Source organism: Salmo salar, chromosome ssa02 (genome assembly GCF_905237065.1).
Source record: "Salmo salar chromosome ssa02, Ssal_v3.1, whole genome shotgun sequence".
Taxonomy (NCBI): domain Eukaryota; kingdom Metazoa; phylum Chordata; class Actinopteri; order Salmoniformes; family Salmonidae; genus Salmo; species Salmo salar.
This window is the reverse complement of record NC_059443.1, coordinates 59527275-59537180: the sequence shown is the minus strand read 5'-3', so window position 1 is coordinate 59537180 and position 9906 is coordinate 59527275.

Sequence of the window (9906 nt, the reverse complement as noted above, 5' to 3'; positions counted from 1 at the left end):
CGTCTTAAGGCTGATCCAAATGCTCTGTCGGCCGCGGACAGCTATTTTGAGAAAATGCATTTTTTTTCCACTTAGGTTCGTTCAAAGATGTCAAACGTTGTATAACATAAATCTTCAGGGCCTTTTTCAACAAGAGAGCCAATAAGATTCAAGGAGGATGATTGCATTGTCTTTCAAAATGTTTCGAAAGGGGAGGGAAGCCAGGGCCGCCGGCGTCATAATGGTGATGGCCCTCCTCATGTGACCAATTTCAACAGCGTCTCATTCATTCAGTTTTAACCTGTTAGGGCTAGGGGGCAGTATTGACACGGCCGGATAAAAAACGTACCCGATTTAATCTGGTTACTACTCCTGCCCAGTAACTAGAATATGCATATAATTATTGGCTTTGGATAGAAAACACCCTAAAGTTTCTAAAACTGTTTGAATGGTGTCTGTGAGTATAACAGAACTCATATGGCAGGCAAAAACCTGAGAGGATTCTATATGGGAAGTGGCCAGTCTGACAAGTTGTTGTTCATCTGGGCTCTTTTTATTGAAGACTGAGGATCTTTGCTCTAACGTGACACTTCCTACGGCTCCCATAGGCTCTCAGAGCCCGGGAAAAAGCTGAACGATATCGAGGCAGCCTCTGGCTGAAACACATTATCGCTTTTGGCAAGTGGCCAATCAGAGTACAATGGGCTTAGGTGCGTGCACGAGTCGACCCCGTGCTTTATTTTCTTTCGTCTGTTTACCTAAATGCAGATTCCCGGTCAGAATATTATCGCTTTTTTACGAGAAAAATGGCATAAAAATGGATTTTAAACATCGGTTGACATGCTTCGAAGTACGGTAATGGAATATTTAGAATTTATTTGTCACGAAATGCGCCATGCTCGTAACCTTTATTTACCCTTTCGGATAGTGTCTTGAACGCACGAACAAAACGCAGCTATTTGGATATAACTATGGATTTTTTTTTAACCAAACCAACATTTGTTATTGAAGTAGAAGTCCTGGGAGTGCATTCTGACGAAGAACACCAAAGGTAATAACATTTTTCTTATAGTAAATCTGACTTTGGTGAGTGCTAAACTTGCTGGGTGTCTAAATAGCTAGCCCTGTGATGCCGGGCTATCTACTGAGAATATTGCAAAATGTGCTTTCACCGAAAAGCTATTTTAAAATCGGACATATCGAGTGCATAGAGGAGTTCTGTATCTATAATTCTTAAAATAATTGTCATGCTTTTTGTGAACGTTTATCGTGAGTAATTTAGTAAATTCACCGGAAGTTTGCGGGGGGTATGCTAGTTCTGAACGTCACATGCTAATGTAAAAACTGGTTTTTGATATAAATATGAACTTGATTGAACAAAACATGCATGTATTGTATAACATAATGTCCTAGGTGTGTCATTTGATGTAGATCAACAAAGGTTAGTGCTGCATTTAGCTGTCTTCTGGGTTTTTGTGACATTATATGCTAGCTTGAAAAATGATTATTTCTGGCTGGGTACTCTGCTGACATAATCTAATGTTTTGCTTTCGTTGTAAAGCCTTTTTGAAATCGGACAGTGTGGTTAGATTAACGAGAGTCTTGTCTTTAAAATGCTGTAAAATAGTCATATGTTTGAGAAATTGAAGCAATAGCATTTCTAAGGTATTTGAATAACGCGCCACAGGATTCCACTGGCTGTTACGTAGGTGGGACGAATTCGTCCCGCCGGCCCTAGAGAGGTTAACAGTAGGAGACTCAAACCACTTTGTAAAGACTGGGGACATCTAGTGGAAGCAATAGGAAGTGCTCAATGAACCATAGCTCACGGTGTGATTATTAGGCAACGTGATGAAGTTGAGTTCGCAATTCAGAATTCCACTTCCTGTTTCGATCTGTCTCGGGGTTTTGACTGCCATATGAGTTCTGTTATACTCACAGACAACATTCAAACAGTTTTAGAAACGTTAGGGTGTTTTCTATCCACAAGTATTAATTATATACATATCCTAGCTTCTGAGTTTGAGTAGTAGGCCGTGTAAAATGGGCACGAATATTTTTCAAAATGCGCTGTGGCGCCCCCATCCTAGGCGACCGTCAAGAGGTTAAAATGCAAATCAATTTATAACATTTTTGACATGCGTTTTTCTGGATTTTTTTGTTGTTATTCTGTCTCTCACTGTTATTCTGTCTCTCACTGTTAGGGACAGACGTTCCGCTAGCGGAACACCTCACCAATATCCATTGGTAGAGCGTGGCGCGAAATACAAATACCTTAAAAATGCTATAACTTCAATTTCTCAAACATATGACTATTTTACACCATTTTAAAGACAAGACTGTCGTTAATCTAACCACATTGTGCGATTTCAAAAAAGGCTTTACAGCGAAAGCAAAACATTAGATTATGTCAGGAGAGTACCCTGCCAAAAATAATCACACAGCCATTTTCAAAGCAAGCATATATGTCACAAAAACCAAAACCACAGCTAAATGCAGCACTAACCTTTGATGATCTTCATCAGATGACACTCCTAGGACATTATGTTATACAATCCATGCATGTTTTGTTCAATCAAGTTCATATTTATATCAAACAACAGCATTTTACATTAGCATGTGATGTTCAGAACTAGCATACCCACCGCAAACTTCCGGTGAATTTACTAAATTACTCACAATAAACGTTGACAAAAAACATAACTATTATTTTAAGAATTATAGATACAGAACTCCTTTAAGCAATCGCGGTGTCAGATTTTAAAATAGCTTTTCGGCGAAAGCACATTTTGCAATATTCTGAGTACATAGCGCGGCCATCATGGCTAGCTAATTTGACACCCACCAAGTTTGGCCCTCACCAAACTCAGATTTGCTATAAGAAAAATTGGATTACCTTTGCTGTTCTTCGTCAGAATACACTCCCAGGACTTCTACTTCAACAACAAATGTTGTTTTGGTTCCAACTAATCCATAGATATATCCAAATACCGACGTTCAGGTCAGTATCCGAATGGTGGCACGCGAGGGCATTTCGTGACAAAATATTTCAAAATATTCCATTACCATACTTAGAAGCATGTCAAACGCTGTTTAAAATCAATTTTTATGCTATTTTTCTCGTAAAATAGCGATAATTTTCCAACCGGGCGATGTTGTATTCATTCAAAGACTGAAAGAAAAAAATGGAGTAGTCTCGTGAATGCGCATCTCTAGTGTCACTGTTCCCAGGCTGACCGATCACAAAATCTCCTGCTGTTTTTCGCACAGAGACTGCAGACACCTCATCACACTTTCTCGCGCCTTCTGAGAGCCAATGGAAGCCTTAGAAAATGTCACGTTACAGCAGAGATGCTGTATTTTCGATAGAGATGCCACAGAAGGAGAACAAATTGTCAGACAGTGCCTTCCTGTATGGAATCTTGTCAGGTTTTGGCCTGCCATATGAGTTCTGTTATACTCACAGACACCATTCAAACAGTTTTAGAAACTTTAGAGTGTTTTCTATCCAAATATACTAACTATATGCATATTCTAGTTTCTGGGCAGGAGTAGTAACCAGATTAAATCGGTTATGTTTTTTATCCGGCCGTGAAAATACTGCCCCCTATCCCAAACAGGTTTTAAGCAATGGCTTTTTTCTGGCCACTCTTCCGTAAAGCCCAGCTCTGTGGAGTGTACGGCTTAAAGTGGTCCTATGGACAGATACTCCAATCTCCGCTGTAGAACTTTGCAGCTCCTTCAGAGTTATCTTTGGTCTCTTTGTTGCCTCTCTGATGAATGCCCTCCTTGCCTGGTCTGTGAGTTTTGGTGGGCGGCCCTCTCTTGGCAGGTTTGTGTGGTGCCATACTCTTTACATTTTTTTATAATGGATTTAATGATGCTCTGTGGGATGTTCAACATTTTTATTACCCAAACCTGATCTGTACTTCTCCACAACTTTTCCTGACCTGTTTGGAGCGCTTCTTGGTCTTCATGGTGCCACTTGCTTGGTGGTGCTGCAGACTCTGGGGCCTTTCAGAACAGGTGTTTATATATTGAGATCATGTGACAGATCATGTGACACTTAGATTGCACACAGGTGGACTTTATTTAATTAATTGACGTCTGAAGGTAATTGGTTGCACCAGATCTTATTTAGGGGCTTCATAGCAAAGGGGGTGAATACATATGCACACACCACTTTTCCGTAAAAAATGTTTTTGCGGTTTTTGAAACAAGTAATTTTTTTCATTTCCCTTCACCAATTTGGACTATTTTGTGTTATGTCCATTACATGAAATCCAAATAAAAATAAATTTAAATTACAGGTTGTAATGCAACAAAATAGGAAAAATGCCAAGGGGGGTGAATACTTTCGCAAGGCACTGTAAGGTCATTAAACTTTGGGCATCTCACGAATTACAAAAACATTTAAATGCTTTAAAGAAAATATTTATTTTATTATTTTATTTTATAGTTTGTCTACCTTCTAACCTTCACTTCGAGTTAACATTTGATTGATCAGAAAGAACAAATAGCGGCAGCAGAGAATGGACATTGAACAATTCAATTCTAGTTAACTCAACTAAATGTAATTAAGTTCTAAGTCTCAGTCATTATTGTGGTATTGAAAATCACTCTTTTAAAGTTTGTCTAACCTTTGTCTTGGTGGATGGACAGACATACAGGTAACTCAGCACAGTCTTAGATCCCACTTTGTCATTCATCCTCTCATTGGTGGATCCATAGTCTGTTGATTTGTAAATGAAAAGAAATATGTTTAGACTGAGAGAAATACAGACAGACAGACAGGCAGTTCAATGTATAGACAGACAGACATGCAGACTTATAGACACTGGTTATGTTCCAACACTTGCTTACAACCACATCTTAAGGTATGTTTCTGACCTAATTCAAAGATCTTGGCTTTGAACCATGTCATGTGAAATATCCCTGTTATTGTACATCTTAAAGTACGTGGCTATCTCACCCTTGTAACTACAGGAATCTAGGGTGCTCGAGGGCCTTTGATCCTATAACATGCAAACTAAATATGTCAACCATGAAATATGATGAATGCAAAAACATGTGGATGTGCCCCGAATCAAGGAGGCTTGAATAATTTAGCAGTGGGAATGAGCTGCTAGCTAACAGACACGTGCACAAATAGGGCTCTACCTGTGCAGAAGCCCCTTTGCCCTTCCAGTCTCCAAATTGCCCTTTTCAGTGGTAGTATAATTTCCTGCCCCCCCCCCCCCCAAAAAAAAATGTTTTTGTTGTTGTTGTTCTGAACCCACTGCCAGCAAGTAATCTCTAAATTCTCATCTATGCTTCAGAACTAAAAGGTTGTACGTTTTGATTATTGACCAATGACCAGTCATCAGCATTGGAGCACAAAGGTGGGCGCGGAATATCCAACTTTGTGACAAAAATTACTTTTATAATTTCTTACATTTTTCCCTGATAAAAACAGAGTAGGCCTATGTTTATCATCCACATAAAATACAGTTTAGCGATCTACTACTGACTCATCTATCTGGGGAGTTGATTGATCATTTTCATATTTCAGAAAGGCCTGGTTTGGGTGCCTACTGGCTATACACAGAGTATACCTAACATTAAGAACACCTTCCTAATATTGAGCCACCCCCCCACTTTTGCCCTCAGACTAACCCCAATTCGTCGAGGCATGGACTCTAAAAGGTTTCGAAAGCTTTCCACGGGGATGCTGGCACAGTGCAGACAGAACATACTTTCCTTTCCATCCGATCCTGCAACCACCGTAAAAAAAAACGGACATATGATTTTGCTTACTCTGGACTCCAGAGAAGCGACGTGATATATGATATTGGCTGCTAACATGAATGACTTTGAGCTCAAAATGCAGGTGTTAAATACCTTTATGTCTTGTGTTTTGAAAGTGCATCACTTGTTATGGTTGTAATTACAGGTTACATTTTCACACTGATTGTGTGTGCATGTTAAGGTGAGCCTAAGAATAGCTACCATATTCCTCGTGATTACCTAATTATTTCTGTCTGAAGACTGAAAAAATCCACACCCATTCAGCAGTAACTCCCTTCGGATGTGTGGTGCAATTTACAGTATGAGTGAGGAAAGACGAATGGGAACAGATTATTATTTTATAGCTTTTCAGGGTCTTTTTCTCCTGATGGCGTAGTCGGCAGAGAGTAGTGCAGCTCTGCCAGTAATAGAGTTTCGATTGAAATTACAATAAGACCTTTTTTCATTCCAGTTCTTTCCTGAGTGCCGGGGAGAGACGGTCACGATGAATATAAAGTAGAATAACGAGAGAGACAGAAACTGCATGAGGGCATGCTTATATCTTCTACAGGATATTAAAAGAGAGTTGGGAAATTGAATGGGGCGATGACTGATTGGAGAGGAGAATATCATGTGGAAGGGGCCTCCGAGCACTAGGGAGATCCCAAGGGCCATGTTATATTGTTTGAGTCTTCTCTGGGTCTTCCATTCCTGTGGCAGTCCTCATTACAGCCCAGACACAGAATGCTGCCTGCATGGCTTGTCAAGTTTAAATTGAAGAGATAGCTAGCTGCTGTGTGGTATTGTATGTAGGCTACGCATCAATTTTAATGTTCACCGCTTAGTTCTATCCTCAAGTACTAAAGCTCTGGTGTGAGAGTGTCACAGACAATCGAACCTCCAAACCAAAACGCACACTAACCTACAGTTAGTCTGATTACTGAGGCACCTTTTTTTTATTCCAAAACCTAGAATGACTACATATTCATGAATGTCTACGGGGAAGGATGCTGTACTCATAATATGCATGCAATTACAGTGTTTCAATCTGGCTACACCACCATACAATAGGTGTTTCTCTTCCTTCCTTATTTTTAATTCAGTAATTTCGTCCTCAACAGCCCCTGTCCACCGAGATGGTTGATTACCTGGTGTTTGGTCTTTAGGTGTTTATGTCTAAGTTCTGGTCTGGAGAAAATGTTATGAGGGAAAGTGAGACAGAGAGAGCCAGAGGCACTGCTGCAAGTCAACGGAGAGTCTGAGAAAAATAGAAAACATAATTGAAGTTGCTTCAGCAGCACAGCAGAGGTAATACTCACTCTTGTTGTTGGAGTAGCAGTTTATGAAATATCACAACGCTTCCCAGGCATCTGAAACTAATGGGGTTTTGGCTTGCTGATGGAAGATAGCAGCAGTCTGAAATATTCCTTGACTATCAAAGAGGGGGTTAGGTACTGCAGTAGTTACATTGTCTGCTGTTGTTGTGTCTGCCTGCATCGAGGAAGAAACCCTGAGGTAGTGTGGATATTAGTGATGAAATGCTTTCACCATAGTAAAGAAGTCAGTTCTTAGAGGTAAATAAGAGTGCTTGAAGCAGTTTAATCATCCATTCCAATTGTACACAGTTTGAGGCAAGAGAAAACGTCTCTCATATCCTAGAGTTAAACTCTCATATACTAGGAGCTTCAATCCAATAACTTTCTTTTCCAAGCAATGAAAGGCAGTTGCTTCATAATACAATACACCTACAGTGAAAGAGATTAGTGTCTAAGTACTAAGTAATGTTGTTGTGTTAAAGTAAACACTGAGGGGTAATATACATTAAAAAGGTAAGACAGTGAGGCCAAATCTTGTTTGAAGATTCATGTAGATTATTCGTAAACACTAAAGCCATGCACATCATACTGCAGATTGCCTAATAAGTAACATGTACACTACTAATCAAAGGTTTTAGAACACCTACTCATTCAATGGTTTTCCTTTATTTGTACTATTCAAAACATATGGAATCTTGCAGCAACCAAAAAGTGTTAAACAAATCAAAATATATTTTATATTTGAGATTCTTCAAATAGCCACCCTTTGCCTTAATGACAGCTTTGCACACTCTTGGCCTTCTCTCAACCAGCTTTACCTGGAATGCTTTTCCAACAGTCTTGTAAGAGTTCCCACATATGCTGAGCACTTGTTGGCTGCTTTTCCTTCACTTTGCAGTCCAACTCATCCCAAACCATCTCAATTTGGTTGAGGTTGGGGGATTGTGGAGGCCAGGTCATCTGATGCAGCACTCCATCACTCTCCTTCTTGGTAAAATAGCCCTTACCACAGCCTGGAGGTGTGCTGGGTCATTGTCCTGTTGAAAAACCAACGATAGTCCCACTAAGCCCAAACCAGTTGGGATGGCGTATCGCTACCGAATGCTGTTAAGTGTGCCTTGAATTCTAAATAATGAAATGTTTTACTTTTTTATTTAACCTTTATTTAACTAGGCAAGTCAAATAAATCACAGACAGTGTCACCAGCAAAGCACCCCCACACCATAACACCTCCTCCTCCATGCTTTATGGTGGGAAATACACATGCTGAGATCATCCGTTCACCCACACCACGTCTCACACAGACATGGCGGTTGGAACCAAAAATCTCCAGTTTGGATTCCAGACCACAAGACAAATTTCCACCAGTCTAATGTCCTTTGCTCATGTTTCTTGGCCCAAGAAAGTCTCTTCTTATTGTTAGTGTTGTTTAATTGTGGTTTCTTTTCATCAACTCAACCATGAAGGCCTGATTCACAGTGTCTCCTCTGAACAGTTGATGCTGAGATGTGTATGTTACTTGAACTGTGTGAAGCATTTATTTAGGCTGCAATTTCTGAGGCTGGTAACTCTAATGAACTTATCCTCTGCAGCAGAGGTAACTCTGGGTCTTCCATTCCTGCGGCGGTCCTCATGATAGCCAGTTTCATGAAAGTGCTTGATGGTTTTTGTGACTGTACTTGAAGAAACTTTCAAAGTTCTTGAAATGTTCCAGTCTTTTACCAAATAGGGCTATCTTCTGTATACCTCCCTATCCTGTCACAACACAACTGATTGGCTCAAATGCATTGCAAAGGAAAGAAATTCCACAAATTAACTTTTAAGAAGGCACACCTGTTAATTTACATGCATTCCAGGTGACTACCTCATGAAGCTGGTTGAGAGAATGTCAAAAGTGTGCAAAGCTGTCATCAAGGCAAAGGGTGGCTATTTGAAGAATCTCAGATATAAAATATATTTTGATTTGTTTAACACTTGTTTGGTTACTACATGATTCCATATGTGTTATTTCATAGTTTTGATGTCTTCCTTATTATTCTACAATGTAGAAAATAGTAAAAAAAATAAAGAAAAACCCTTGAATGAGTAGGTGTTCTAAAACTTTTGACCGGTTGTGTATTTGTAGCAGTCCAGGGAAATACCAGAATACCTCGTTTTCTTCTCAGAATTCAAACCCCCCAGCGTTTTGACCAAGTTCCATCTACGCTGACATAAAGCTTTTTTATAACTAAATCAATTTCAGAGAGGTGCGAGAGGGAGGGGGAAAACATGTGCATGTTCCTCCATGAACATCAAATTAACAGTAAAAAAAAAAGGTCAGTGACCACAAATCACATTAGTCATTGTGAGGCTTTGCCAGATGGCTGTTTGTAAAGCAGAATAAATAAGTAGTTGGTGTACAGAGGCACTGTGTGGAGACCAGGCTCTGGGGGAGAGGAAAAAGCCCCGTGCTTAAAAGCCGAGAGTGCGACCAAACTCCCAAACCAAATCACCTCAGTCTGTCGTAACATACAAAACAGAAGAGAAAAAGCCTGGGGCGTTCAGGAGCGCAACTGACTCAGAGGTCCTATTCCTGTATTGTTCTAGCAGCGAAACTAAAGGTTGGTGATCTATCTTGCACAGCTAGCTCACAGACTAACGTCTCTCTTGGTCTCTTGCATCTGACTTGGCTGGCCACTTACCACACCAAAGAGATATTAACTGCGTGATTGAATAACACATACACTAAACAGACTAGCCAGGGAGAAAAACTGGGAAAACCCTGTCAAAAATTCCACCGGGGCCCAAACATTGGACATGGTCAGGTTGTTGGTGACAATAGTGGGATTCGCAAAGAGGAACAACT